Source organism: Anabas testudineus, chromosome 17 (genome assembly GCF_900324465.2).
Source record: "Anabas testudineus chromosome 17, fAnaTes1.2, whole genome shotgun sequence".
In the NCBI taxonomy this organism is placed as follows: domain Eukaryota; kingdom Metazoa; phylum Chordata; class Actinopteri; order Anabantiformes; family Anabantidae; genus Anabas; species Anabas testudineus.
In genome coordinates, this window is record NC_046626.1 from 18,147,824 (window position 1) to 18,161,126 (window position 13,303).

Below are 13,303 nucleotides of genomic sequence, written 5' to 3' on the forward strand. Positions count from 1 at the left end.
CTTAGAGGCGCCTGCTGTGAAAGCGTTGCAAGTCATTCTTGTGCAGTGGCAGTATCGTAGCCCATGAGGTTTATCCGAGGCGCGATTATTGCTAGTTGAAAACTTTACCCAATACCCCGCCTTGACGACTTGCAATATAGTCGGCTATGGCAATTTTTGATGGTCTCCTTGTAGGCTGATATTTGTGTGAATGTAAACTTGCTGTTGCGTGATAGGTCTGTCACACCATGAAAAACCTAGTTTCTTGTGTGGGACTTCAAGTTGGAAGTAAGATCTTGGCTGTTTTCTAAAGCTCATCCCAGTAGTTAAGCTTGCTTAAATAAGGAGAAGGCACCTTTTTTGTCCGACGTTTTGCTTTGCTGGCAATATGCTCCAATATCTGTGTGACGAGAGAGCTCCTGTAGTGGAGCCCCACTGTACAACGCTGCCAGGAGGGACTAGCTGTGCATTCTGGTGTGTTGCCTTTTCCTAACAACAAATACCCGAGGGGCGGGGCGACATTTGTGCAGAGCAACAAAGCAGGGACAGGGTGGAGCTTAGGTGGAAGTGGAGGGTTTTGATGTCGAGTCTCATCTTAGCATAAGTTTAATAACGGAACTTTAAAAAGTGTCAGTCTAAAAGTAACAAATAGAAGCTTGGGTTAAGCTAAATGGCCAATTTGCGTATTATCCTGGGATTCTGGCGTCACCACATAAACTTGCAGCTCAATAGCGTGTAAACCGTAACCTGGGGGTGTGCAGATCTTAGAGGCGCCTGCTGTGAAAGCGTTGCAAGTCATTCTTGTGCAGTGGCAGTATCGTAGCCCATGAGGTTTATCCGAGGCGCGATTATTGCTAGTTGAAAACTTTACCCAATACCCCGCCTTGACGACTTGCAATATAGTCGGCTATGGCAATTTTTGATGGTCTCCGTGGAGGCTGATATTTGTGTGAATGTAAAATTGCTGTTGCGTGATAGGTCTGTCACACCATGAAAAACCTAGTTTCTTGTGTGGGACTTCAAGTTGGAAGTAAGATCTTGGCCGTTTTCTAAAGCTCATCCCAGTAGTTAAGCTTGCTTAAATAAGGAGAAGGCACCTTTTTTGTCCGACGTTTTGCTTTGCTGGCAATATGCTCCAATATCTGTGTGACGAGAGAGCTCCTGTAGTGGAGCCCCACTGTACAACGCTGCCAGGAGGGACTAGCTGTGCATTCTGGTGTGTTGCCTTTTCCTAACAACAAATACCCGAGGGGCGGGGCGACATTTGTGCAGAGCAACAAAGCAGGGACAGGGTGGAGCTTAGGTGGAAGTGGAGGGTTTTGATGTCGAGTCTCATCTTAGCATAAGTTTAATAACGGAACTTTAAAAAGTGTCAGTCTAAAAGTAACAAATAGAAGCTTGGGTTAAGCTAAATGGCCAATTTGCGTATTATCCTGGGATTCTGGCGTCACCACATAAACTTGCAGCTCAATAGCGTGTAAACCGTAACCTGGGGGTGTGCAGATCTTAGAGGCGCCTGCTGTGAAAGCGTTGCAAGTCATTCTTGTGCAGTGGCAGTATCGTAGCCCATGAGGTTTATCCGAGGCGCGATTATTGCTAGTTGAAAACTTTACCCAATACCCCGCCTTGACGACTTGCAATATAGTCGGCTATGGCAATTTTTGATGGTCTCCGTGGAGGCTGATATTTGTGTGAATGTAAAATTGCTGTTGCGTGATAGGTCTGTCACACCATGAAAAACCTAGTTTCTTGTGTGGGACTTCAAGTTGGAAGTAAGATCTTGGCTGTTTTCTAAAGCTCATCCCAGTAGTTAAGCTTGCTTAAATAAGGAGAAGGCACCTTTTTTGTCCGACGTTTTGCTTTGCTGGCAATATGCTCCAATATCTGTGTGACGAGAGAGCTCCTGTAGTGGAGCCCCACTGTACAACGCTGCCAGGAGGGACTAGCTGTGCATTCTGGTGTGTTGCCTTTTCCTAACAACAAATACCCGAGGGGCGGGGCGACATTTGTGCAGAGCAACAAAGCAGGGACAGGGTGGAGCTTAGGTGGAAGTGGAGGGTTTTGATGTCGAGTCTCATCTTAGCATAAGTTTAATAACGGAACTTTAAAAAGTGTCAGTCTAAAAGTAACAAATAGAAGCTTGGGTTAAGCTAAATGGCCAATTTGCGTATTATCCTGGGATTCTGGCGTCACCACATAAACTTGCAGCTCAATAGCGTGTAAACCGTAACCTGGGGGTGTGCAGATCTTAGAGGCGCCTGCTGTGAAAGCGTTGCAAGTCATTCTTGTGCAGTGGCAGTATCGTAGCCCATGAGGTTTATCCGAGGCGCGATTATTGCTAGTTGAAAACTTTACCCAATACCCCGCCTTGACGACTTGCAATATAGTCGGCTATGGCAATTTTTGATGGTCTCCGTGGAGGCTGATATTTGTGTGAATGTAAAATTGCTGTTGCGTGATAGGTCTGTCACACCATGAAAAACCTAGTTTCTTGTGTGGGACTTCAAGTTGGAAGTAAGATCTTGGCCGTTTTCTAAAGCTCATCCCAGTAGTTAAGCTTGCTTAAATAAGGAGAAGGCACCTTTTTTGTCCGACGTTTTGCTTTGCTGGCAATATGCTCCAATATCTGTGTGACGAGAGAGCTCCTGTAGTGGAGCCCCACTGTACAACGCTGCCAGGAGGGACTAGCTGTGCATTCTGGTGTGTTGCCTTTTCCTAACAACAAATACCCGAGGGGCGGGGCGACATTTGTGCAGAGCAACAAAGCAGGGACAGGGTGGAGCTTAGGTGGAAGTGGAGGGTTTTGATGTCGAGTCTCATCTTAGCATAAGTTTAATAACGGAACTTTAAAAAGTGTCAGTCTAAAAGTAACAAATAGAAGCTTGGGTTAAGCTAAATGGCCAATTTGCGTATTATCCTGGGATTCTGGCGTCACCACATAAACTTGCAGCTCAATAGCGTGTAAACCGTAACCTGGGGGTGTGCAGATCTTAGAGGCGCCTGCTGTGAAAGCGTTGCAAGTCATTCTTGTGCAGTGGCAGTATCGTAGCCCATGAGGTTTATCCGAGGCGCGATTATTGCTAGTTGAAAACTTTACCCAATACCCCGCCTTGACGACTTGCAATATAGTCGGCTATGGCAATTTTTGATGGTCTCCGTGGAGGCTGATATTTGTGTGAATGTAAAATTGCTGTTGCGTGATAGGTCTGTCACACCATGAAAAACCTAGTTTCTTGTGTGGGACTTCAAGTTGGAAGTAAGATCTTGGCCGTTTTCTAAAGCTCATCCCAGTAGTTAAGCTTGCTTAAATAAGGAGAAGGCACCTTTTTTGTCCGACGTTTTGCTTTGCTGGCAATATGCTCCAATATCTGTGTGACGAGAGAGCTCCTGTAGTGGAGCCCCACTGTACAACGCTGCCAGGAGGGACTAGCTGTGCATTCTGGTGTGTTGCCTTTTCCTAACAACAAATACCCGAGGGGCGGGGCGACATTTGTGCAGAGCAACAAAGCAGGGACAGGGTGGAGCTTAGGTGGAAGTGGAGGGTTTTGATGTCGAGTCTCATCTTAGCATAAGTTTAATAACGGAACTTTAAAAAGTGTCAGTCTAAAAGTAACAAATAGAAGCTTGGGTTAAGCTAAATGGCCAATTTGCGTATTATCCTGGGATTCTGGCGTCACCACATAAACTTGCAGCTCAATAGCGTGTAAACCGTAACCTGGGGGTGTGCAGATCTTAGAGGCGCCTGCTGTGAAAGCGTTGCAAGTCATTCTTGTGCAGTGGCAGTATCGTAGCCCATGAGGTTTATCCGAGGCGCGATTATTGCTAGTTGAAAACTTTACCCAATACCCCGCCTTGACGACTTGCAATATAGTCGGCTATGGCAATTTTTGATGGTCTCCGTGGAGGCTGATATTTGTGTGAATGTAAAATTGCTGTTGCGTGATAGGTCTGTCACACCATGAAAAACCTAGTTTCTTGTGTGGGACTTCAAGTTGGAAGTAAGATCTTGGCCGTTTTCTAAAGCTCATCCCAGTAGTTAAGCTTGCTTAAATAAGGAGAAGGCACCTTTTTTGTCCGACGTTTTGCTTTGCTGGCAATATGCTCCAATATCTGTGTGACGAGAGAGCTCCTGTAGTGGAGCCCCACTGTACAACGCTGCCAGGAGGGACTAGCTGTGCATTCTGGTGTGTTGCCTTTTCCTAACAACAAATACCCGAGGGGCGGGGCGACATTTGTGCAGAGCAACAAAGCAGGGACAGGGTGGAGCTTAGGTGGAAGTGGAGGGTTTTGATGTCGAGTCTCATCTTAGCATAAGTTTAATAACGGAACTTTAAAAAGTGTCAGTCTAAAAGTAACAAATAGAAGCTTGGGTTAAGCTAAATGGCCAATTTGCGTATTATCCTGGGATTCTGGCGTCACCACATAAACTTGCAGCTCAATAGCGTGTAAACCGTAACCTGGGGGTGTGCAGATCTTAGAGGCGCCTGCTGTGAAAGCGTTGCAAGTCATTCTTGTGCAGTGGCAGTATCGTAGCCCATGAGGTTTATCCGAGGCGCGATTATTGCTAGTTGAAAACTTTACCCAATACCCCGCCTTGACGACTTGCAATATAGTCGGCTATGGCAATTTTTGATGGTCTCCGTGGAGGCTGATATTTGTGTGAATGTAAAATTGCTGTTGCGTGATAGGTCTGTCACACCATGAAAAACCTAGTTTCTTGTGTGGGACTTCAAGTTGGAAGTAAGATCTTGGCCTGTTTTCTAAAGCTCATCCCAGTAGTTAAGCTTGCTTAAATAAGGAGAAGGCACCTCTTTTGTCCGACGTTTTGCTTTGCTGGCAATATGCTCCAATATCTGTGTGACGAGAGAGCTCCTGTAGTGGAGCCCCACTGTACAACGCTGCCAGGAGGGACTAGCTGTGCATTCTGGTGTGTTGCCTTTTCCTAACAACAAATACCCGAGGGGCGGGGCGACATTTGTGCAGAGCAACAAAGCAGGGACAGGGTGGAGCTTAGGTGGAAGTGGAGGGTTTTGATGTCGAGTCTCATCTTAGCATAAGTTTAATAACGGAACTTTAAAAAGTGTCAGTCTAAAAGTAACAAATAGAAGCTTGGGTTAAGCTAAATGCCCAATTTGCGTATTATCCTGGGATTCTGGCGTCACCACATAAACTTGCAGCTCAATAGCGTGTAAACCGTAACCTGGGGGTGTGCAGATCTTAGAGGCGCCTGCTGTGAAAGCATTGCAAGTCATTCTTGTGCAGTGGCAGTATCGTAGCCCATGAGGTTTATCCGAGGCGCGATTATTGCTAGTTGAAAACTTTACCCAATACCCCGCCTTGACGACTTGCAATATAGTCGGCTATGGCAATTTTTGATAGTCTCTGTGGAGGCTGATATTTGTGTGAATGTAAAATTGCTGTTGCGTGATAGGTCTGTCACACCATGAAAAACCTAGTTTCTTGTGTGGGACTTCAAGTTGGAAGTAAGATCTTGGCCGTTTTCTAAAGCTCATCCCAGTAGTTAAGCTTGCTTAAATAAGGAGAAGGCACCTCTTTTGTCCGACGTTTTGCTTTGCTGGCAATATGCTCCAATATCTGTGTGACGAGAGAGCTCCTGTAGTGGAGCCCCACTGTACAACGCTGCCAGGAGGGACTAGCTGTGCATTCTGGTGTGTTGCCTTTTCCTAACAACAAATACCCGAGGGGCGGGGCGACATTTGTGCAGAGCAACAAAGCAGGGACAGGGTGGAGCTTAGGTGGAAGTGGAGGGTTTTGATGTCGAGTCTCATCTTAGCATAAGTTTAATAACGGAACTTTAAAAAGTGTCAGTCTAAAAGTAACAAATAGAAGCTTGGGTTAAGCTAAATGCCCAATTTGCGTATTATCCTGGGATTCTGGCGTCACCACATAAACTTGCAGCTCAATAGCGTGTAAACCGTAACCTGGGGGTGTGCAGATCTTAGAGGCGCCTGCTGTGAAAGCGTTGCAAGTCATTCTTGTGCAGTGGCAGTATCGTAGCCCATGAGGTTTATCCGAGGCGCGATTATTGCTAGTTGAAAACTTTACCCAATACCCCGCCTTGACGACTTGCAATATAGTCGGCTATGGCAATTTTTGATGGTCTCCGTGGAGGCTGATATTTGTGTGAATGTAAAATTGCTGTTGCGTGATAGGTCTGTCACACCATGAAAAACCTAGTTTCTTGTGTGGGACTTCAAGTTGGAAGTAAGATCTTGGCCGTTTTCTAAAGCTCATCCCAGTAGTTAAGCTTGCTTAAATAAGGAGAAGGCACCTTTTTGTCCGACGTTTTGCTTTGCTGGCAATATGCTCCAATATCTGTGTGACGAGAGAGCTCCTGTAGTGGAGCCCCACTGTACAACGCTGCCAGGAGGGACTAGCTGTGCATTCTGGTGTGTTGCCTTTTCCTAACAACAAATACCCGAGGGGCGGGGCGACATTTGTGCAGAGCAACAAAGCAGGGACAGGGTGGAGCTTAGGTGGAAGTGGAGGGTTTTGATGTCGAGTCTCATCTTAGCATAAGTTTAATAACGGAACTTTAAAAAGTGTCAGTCTAAAAGTAACAAATAGAAGCTTGGGTTAAGCTAAATGGCCAATTTGCGTATTATCCTGGGATTCTGGCGTCACCACATAAACTTGCAGCTCAATAGCGTGTAAACCGTAACCTGGGGGTGTGCAGATCTTAGAGGCGCCTGCTGTGAAAGCGTTGCAAGTCATTCTTGTGCAGTGGCAGTATCGTAGCCCATGAGGTTTATCCGAGGCGCGATTATTGCTAGTTGAAAACTTTACCCAATACCCCGCCTTGACGACTTGCAATATAGTCGGCTATGGCAATTTTTGATGGTCTCCGTGGAGGCTGATATTTGTGTGAATGTAAAATTGCTGTTGCGTGATAGGTCTGTCACACCATGAAAAACCTAGTTTCTTGTGTGGGACTTCAAGTTGGAAGTAAGATCTTGGCCGTTTTCTAAAGCTCATCCCAGTAGTTAAGCTTGCTTAAATAAGGAGAAGGCACCTTTTTTGTCCGACGTTTTGCTTTGCTGGCAATATGCTCCAATATCTGTGTGACGAGAGAGCTCCTGTAGTGGAGCCCCACTGTACAACGCTGCCAGGAGGGACTAGCTGTGCATTCTGGTGTGTTGCCTTTTCCTAACAACAAATACCCGAGGGGCGGGGCGACATTTGTGCAGAGCAACAAAGCAGGGACAGGGTGGAGCTTAGGTGGAAGTGGAGGGTTTTGATGTCGAGTCTCATCTTAGCATAAGTTTAATAACGGAACTTTAAAAAGTGTCAGTCTAAAAGTAACAAATAGAAGCTTGGGTTAAGCTAAATGGCCAATTTGCGTATTATCCTGGGATTCTGGCGTCACCACATAAACTTGCAGCTCAATAGCGTGTAAACCGTAACCTGGGGGTGTGCAGATCTTAGAGGCGCCTGCTGTGAAAGCGTTGCAAGTCATTCTTGTGCAGTGGCAGTATCGTAGCCCATGAGGTTTATCCGAGGCGCGATTATTGCTAGTTGAAAACTTTACCCAATACCCCGCCTTGACGACTTGCAATATAGTCGGCTATGGCAATTTTTGATGGTCTCCGTGGAGGCTGATATTTGTGTGAATGTAAAATTGCTGTTGCGTGATAGGTCTGTCACACCATGAAAAACCTAGTTTCTTGTGTGGGACTTCAAGTTGGAAGTAAGATCTTGGCCGTTTTCTAAAGCTCATCCCAGTAGTTAAGCTTGCTTAAATAAGGAGAAGGCACCTTTTTGTCCGACGTTTTGCTTTGCTGGCAATATGCTCCAATATCTGTGTGACGAGAGAGCTCCTGTAGTGGAGCCCCACTGTACAACGCTGCCAGGAGGGACTAGCTGTGCATTCTGGTGTGTTGCCTTTTCCTAACAACAAATACCCGAGGGGCGGGGCGACATTTGTGCAGAGCAACAAAGCAGGGACAGGGTGGAGCTTAGGTGGAAGTGGAGGGTTTTGATGTCGAGTCTCATCTTAGCATAAGTTTAATAACGGAACTTTAAAAAGTGTCAGTCTAAAAGTAACAAATAGAAGCTTGGGTTAAGCTAAATGGCCAATTTGCGTATTATCCTGGGATTCTGGCGTCACCACATAAACTTGCAGCTCAATAGCGTGTAAACCGTAACCTGGGGGTGTGCAGATCTTAGAGGCGCCTGCTGTGAAAGCGTTGCAAGTCATTCTTGTGCAGTGGCAGTATCGTAGCCCATGAGGTTTATCCGAGGCGCGATTATTGCTAGTTGAAAACTTTACCCAATACCCCGCCTTGACGACTTGCAATATAGTCGGCTATGGCAATTTTTGATGGTCTCCGTGGAGGCTGATATTTGTGTGAATGTAAAATTGCTGTTGCGTGATAGGTCTGTCACACCATGAAAAACCTAGTTTCTTGTGTGGGACTTCAAGTTGGAAGTAAGATCTTGGCCGTTTTCTAAAGCTCATCCCAGTAGTTAAGCTTGCTTAAATAAGGAGAAGGCACCTTTTTTGTCCGACGTTTTGCTTTGCTGGCAATATGCTCCAATATCTGTGTGACGAGAGAGCTCCTGTAGTGGAGCCCCACTGTACAACGCTGCCAGGAGGGACTAGCTGTGCATTCTGGTGTGTTGCCTTTTCCTAACAACAAATACCCGAGGGGCGGGGCGACATTTGTGCAGAGCAACAAAGCAGGGACAGGGTGGAGCTTAGGTGGAAGTGGAGGGTTTTGATGTCGAGTCTCATCTTAGCATAAGTTTAATAACGGAACTTTAAAAAGTGTCAGTCTAAAAGTAACAAATAGAAGCTTGGGTTAAGCTAAATGGCCAATTTGCGTATTATCCTGGGATTCTGGCGTCACCACATAAACTTGCAGCTCAATAGCGTGTAAACCGTAACCTGGGGGTGTGCAGATCTTAGAGGCGCCTGCTGTGAAAGCGTTGCAAGTCATTCTTGTGCAGTGGCAGTATCGTAGCCCATGAGGTTTATCCGAGGCGCGATTATTGCTAGTTGAAAACTTTACCCAATACCCCGCCTTGACGACTTGCAATATAGTCGGCTATGGCAATTTTTGATGGTCTCCGTGGAGGCTGATATTTGTGTGAATGTAAAATTGCTGTTGCGTGATAGGTCTGTCACACCATGAAAAACCTAGTTTCTTGTGTGGGACTTCAAGTTGGAAGTAAGATCTTGGCCGTTTTCTAAAGCTCATCCCAGTAGTTAAGCTTGCTTAAATAAGGAGAAGGCACCTTTTTTGTCCGACGTTTTGCTTTGCTGGCAATATGCTCCAATATCTGTGTGACGAGAGAGCTCCTGTAGTGGAGCCCCACTGTACAACGCTGCCAGGAGGGACTAGCTGTGCATTCTGGTGTGTTGCCTTTTCCTAACAACAAATACCCGAGGGGCGGGGCGACATTTGTGCAGAGCAACAAAGCAGGGACAGGGTGGAGCTTAGGTGGAAGTGGAGGGTTTTGATGTCGAGTCTCATCTTAGCATAAGTTTAATAACGGAACTTTAAAAAGTGTCAGTCTAAAAGTAACAAATAGAAGCTTGGGTTAAGCTAAATGGCCAATTTGCGTATTATCCTGGGATTCTGGCGTCACCACATAAACTTGCAGCTCAATAGCGTGTAAACCGTAACCTGGGGGTGTGCAGATCTTAGAGGCGCCTGCTGTGAAAGCGTTGCAAGTCATTCTTGTGCAGTGGCAGTATCGTAGCCCATGAGGTTTATCCGAGGCGCGATTATTGCTAGTTGAAAACTTTACCCAATACCCCGCCTTGACGACTTGCAATATAGTCGGCTATGGCAATTTTTGATGGTCTCCGTGGAGGCTGATATTTGTGTGAATGTAAAATTGCTGTTGCGTGATAGGTCTGTCACACCATGAAAAACCTAGTTTCTTGTGTGGGACTTCAAGTTGGAAGTAAGATCTTGGCCGTTTTCTAAAGCTCATCCCAGTAGTTAAGCTTGCTTAAATAAGGAGAAGGCACCTTTTTTGTCCGACGTTTTGCTTTGCTGGCAATATGCTCCAATATCTGTGTGACGAGAGAGCTCCTGTAGTGGAGCCCCACTGTACAACGCTGCCAGGAGGGACTAGCTGTGCATTCTGGTGTGTTGCCTTTTCCTAACAACAAATACCCGAGGGGCGGGGCGACATTTGTGCAGAGCAACAAAGCAGGGACAGGGTGGAGCTTAGGTGGAAGTGGAGGGTTTTGATGTCGAGTCTCATCTTAGCATAAGTTTAATAACGGAACTTTAAAAAGTGTCAGTCTAAAAGTAACAAATAGAAGCTTGGGTTAAGCTAAATGGCCAATTTGCGTATTATCCTGGGATTCTGGCGTCACCACATAAACTTGCAGCTCAATAGCGTGTAAACCGTAACCTGGGGGTGTGCAGATCTTAGAGGCGCCTGCTGTGAAAGCGTTGCAAGTCATTCTTGTGCAGTGGCAGTATCGTAGCCCATGAGGTTTATCCGAGGCGCGATTATTGCTAGTTGAAAACTTTACCCAATACCCCGCCTTGACGACTTGCAATATAGTCGGCTATGGCAATTTTTGATGGTCTCCGTGGAGGCTGATATTTGTGTGAATGTAAAATTGCTGTTGCGTGATAGGTCTGTCACACCATGAAAAACCTAGTTTCTTGTGTGGGACTTCAAGTTGGAAGTAAGATCTTGGCCTGTTTTCTAAAGCTCATCCCAGTAGTTAAGCTTGCTTAAATAAGGAGAAGGCACCTTTTTGTCCGACGTTTTGCTTTGCTGGCAATATGCTCCAATATCTGTGTGACGAGAGAGCTCCTGTAGTGGAGCCCCACTGTACAACGCTGCCAGGAGGGACTAGCTGTGCATTCTGGTGTGTTGCCTTTTCCTAACAACAAATACCCGAGGGGCGGGGCGACATTTGTGCAGAGCAACAAAGCAGGGACAGGGTGGAGCTTAGGTGGAAGTGGAGGGTTTTGATGTCGAGTCTCATCTTAGCATAAGTTTAATAACGGAACTTTAAAAAGTGTCAGTCTAAAAGTAACAAATAGAAGCTTGGGTTGAACTAAATGCTCAATTTGCGTATTATTCTGGGATTCTGGCGTCACCACATAAACTTGCAGCTCAATAGCGTGTAAACCGTAACCTGGGGGTGTGCAGATCTTAGAGGTGCCTGCTGTGAAAACGTTGCAAGTCATTCTTGTGCAGTGGCAGTATCGTAGCCCATGAGGTTTATCCGAGGCGCGATTATTGCTAGTTGAAAACTTTACCCAATACCCCGCCTTGATGACTTGCAATATGGTCGGCTATGGCAATTTTTGATGGTCTTCATGGAGGCTTATTTTCTTTGTCTAAATGAAATTGTTAGGTTACTAATTTATATGTTTAGTAAATTTGCACCTGATTTCATAGGGGCTGTGAATTTTATTTTACTTTTCTTTACTATGTACGAGATTCCAGTCCTTTTGCTCTCTAATTACTTCTGAGCTCTAATGGTGTAATGGTTGTTCTTACAGTAATATAAATGCGAGAGCTTTCTGAAGGTAGGTCACAGCTGGGATTCGAACCTCAGTCACCCACACGGAAGGTGGTGAGTTTACCTCCACACTAACCAGCCACCTGTTAAGAGTAGACTATGTTGGGACCAAGCTTGTTATTTTTCGAGTCTTATGTGGGTGTGCAGATGGTGTGTTCCGTAGGATTTAGATCAGGACTCATAGAGGGTCACTTCAGAGTCACTGATTTGTTCTTCGCCATTTTTGAATGTTTTTAGCTGTTTGTTTTACTCATTATCCTGTTGGAGGACTAATCACCTTTGACTGTGCAGCTTTATAGAACAGATATTAGCCATCTTCTGAAAAGCCCTCCACCAGTATGACATTTTTCAACCAATTACATTTATTGAAGAGGCTCCTGAACCATTTAGGTTGTAGTTGCACGTTAATAATTCATCAGTAGAGTGTAATGGAACTGTGATGCTTGAATAATCTATTTATATCATCCATTGAATACAAAAGATTCTACAATAACTCCTATAATAAGATGTTGATACACGGTTTTGGTCCTTTGTCTGGCAACCCTGTTCCTGAAGATAAATAGTCATTTGGAGGGGTATTTAGATAAAGTATTACACTGAAGGAGGATTTTCCACAACCTGGCAACCCATTAATTATTATGAATGACTTATGACTATGATGCCTTAGTAAATGATTTAGTACCAAATAATTTAAGCCTTATCACAACTTAAAAACTATATTACTAGACACGACAAATCCCAGACTAGAGTTCCCCATAGGTTTTGGCCAAATAGTTAATATTCTTCAAGCTTCTTCTTCTTCTTTCGGCTTTTCCCATCAGGGGTCGCCACAGCGAATCATCCTTTTCCACCTAAATCTATCATGAACATCTTCTACCCTAACACTAGCCAACCTCATGTCCTCTGTTAAGACATCCATATATCTCCTCCTTGGTCGTCCTCTTGCCCTCCTGCCTGGCAGCTCCATCTCCAACATCCTTCTACCAATATATTCACTATCCCTCCTCTGAACATGTCCAAACCATCTCAGTCTGGCCTCTCTGACTTTGTCGCTAACACAGGCAACGTGAGCCGTCCCTCTGATGTGCTCGTTCCTTATTCTGTCTAACCTGGTCACTCCTAAGGAGAACCTCAACATCTTCATCTCTGCTACCTCCATCTCAGCCTCTTGTCTCTTTCTCACTGCTACCGTCTCTAACCCATAGAGCAGAGCTGGTCTCACCACTGTCTTGTACACCTTTCCTTTGAGTCTTGCTGACACTCTTCTGTCACACAACACTCCTGACACTTTCCTCCACCCGCTCCAACCTGCCTGCACTCTCCTCTTCACCTCTTTTCCACACTCTCCATCACACTGAACTGTTGACCCCAAGTACTTAAACTCCTGCACCTTCTTCACCTCAGCCCCCTGTAACCTAACGCTTCTACCTTGATCCCTCTCGTTCAGACACATGTATTCTGTTTTACTACGACTGACCTTCATGCCTCTTCTTTCCAGAGCAAACCTCCACCTTTCCAGCTGTTCCTCCACCTGCTCTCTACTCTCACTGCAAATCACAATGTCATCCGCAAACATCATTGTCCAGGGAGATTCCTGTCTGACCTCATCTGTCAGCCTGTCCATCAACATAGCAAACAAGAAGGGACTCAAAGCTGATCCTTGGTGTAGTCCCACGTCCACCTTGAACTCCTCTGTCTGACCTACAGCACATCTCACCACCGTCATACTTCTCTCATACATGTCCTGAACTACTCTGACGTACTTCTCTGCCACTCCCGACGACCTCATACAGTACCACA

At 45.6% G+C, this 13,303-nt stretch overlaps 16 non-coding genes across 16 annotated transcripts; all 16 read left to right on the top strand.

Annotated features, from left to right (window-relative positions):
- Positions 1 to 34: 34 nt before the first annotated feature.
- LOC113172546 lies at positions 35 to 175 on the top strand. The gene has a single exon (XR_003299761.1). It is a non-coding gene; the product is annotated as a U4 spliceosomal RNA (small nuclear RNA).
- A 601-nt stretch (positions 176 to 776) lies between these two features.
- LOC113172545 lies at positions 777 to 917 on the top strand. The gene has a single exon (XR_003299760.1). It is a non-coding gene; the product is annotated as a U4 spliceosomal RNA (small nuclear RNA).
- A 601-nt stretch (positions 918 to 1,518) lies between these two features.
- LOC113172544 lies at positions 1,519 to 1,659 on the top strand. Its single transcript, XR_003299759.1, has one exon. It is a non-coding gene; the product is annotated as a U4 spliceosomal RNA (small nuclear RNA).
- A 601-nt stretch (positions 1,660 to 2,260) lies between these two features.
- LOC113172543 lies at positions 2,261 to 2,401 on the top strand. The gene has a single exon (XR_003299758.1). It is a non-coding gene; the product is annotated as a U4 spliceosomal RNA (small nuclear RNA).
- A 601-nt stretch (positions 2,402 to 3,002) lies between these two features.
- LOC113172542 lies at positions 3,003 to 3,143 on the top strand. The gene has a single exon (XR_003299757.1). It is a non-coding gene; the product is annotated as a U4 spliceosomal RNA (small nuclear RNA).
- A 601-nt stretch (positions 3,144 to 3,744) lies between these two features.
- LOC113172541 lies at positions 3,745 to 3,885 on the top strand. Its single transcript, XR_003299756.1, has one exon. It is a non-coding gene; the product is annotated as a U4 spliceosomal RNA (small nuclear RNA).
- Positions 3,886 to 4,486: 601 nt separating this feature from the next.
- On the top strand, positions 4,487 to 4,627 carry LOC113172540. Its single transcript, XR_003299755.1, has one exon. It is a non-coding gene; the product is annotated as a U4 spliceosomal RNA (small nuclear RNA).
- Positions 4,628 to 5,229: 602 nt separating this feature from the next.
- Positions 5,230 to 5,370, top strand: LOC113172535. The gene has a single exon (XR_003299751.1). It is a non-coding gene; the product is annotated as a U4 spliceosomal RNA (small nuclear RNA).
- Positions 5,371 to 5,971: 601 nt separating this feature from the next.
- On the top strand, positions 5,972 to 6,112 carry LOC113172539. Its single transcript, XR_003299754.1, has one exon. It is a non-coding gene; the product is annotated as a U4 spliceosomal RNA (small nuclear RNA).
- A 600-nt stretch (positions 6,113 to 6,712) lies between these two features.
- Positions 6,713 to 6,853, top strand: LOC113172538. The gene has a single exon (XR_003299753.1). It is a non-coding gene; the product is annotated as a U4 spliceosomal RNA (small nuclear RNA).
- A 601-nt stretch (positions 6,854 to 7,454) lies between these two features.
- On the top strand, positions 7,455 to 7,595 carry LOC113172537. The gene has a single exon (XR_003299752.1). It is a non-coding gene; the product is annotated as a U4 spliceosomal RNA (small nuclear RNA).
- A 600-nt stretch (positions 7,596 to 8,195) lies between these two features.
- Positions 8,196 to 8,336, top strand: LOC113172561. The gene has a single exon (XR_003299775.1). It is a non-coding gene; the product is annotated as a U4 spliceosomal RNA (small nuclear RNA).
- Positions 8,337 to 8,937: 601 nt separating this feature from the next.
- Positions 8,938 to 9,078, top strand: LOC113172560. The gene has a single exon (XR_003299774.1). It is a non-coding gene; the product is annotated as a U4 spliceosomal RNA (small nuclear RNA).
- A 601-nt stretch (positions 9,079 to 9,679) lies between these two features.
- LOC113172557 lies at positions 9,680 to 9,820 on the top strand. The gene has a single exon (XR_003299771.1). It is a non-coding gene; the product is annotated as a U4 spliceosomal RNA (small nuclear RNA).
- Positions 9,821 to 10,421: 601 nt separating this feature from the next.
- Positions 10,422 to 10,562, top strand: LOC113172547. Its single transcript, XR_003299762.1, has one exon. It is a non-coding gene; the product is annotated as a U4 spliceosomal RNA (small nuclear RNA).
- A 601-nt stretch (positions 10,563 to 11,163) lies between these two features.
- LOC113172548 lies at positions 11,164 to 11,304 on the top strand. Its single transcript, XR_003299763.1, has one exon. It is a non-coding gene; the product is annotated as a U4 spliceosomal RNA (small nuclear RNA).
- The last annotated feature ends 1,999 nt before the right edge of the window (positions 11,305 to 13,303 follow it).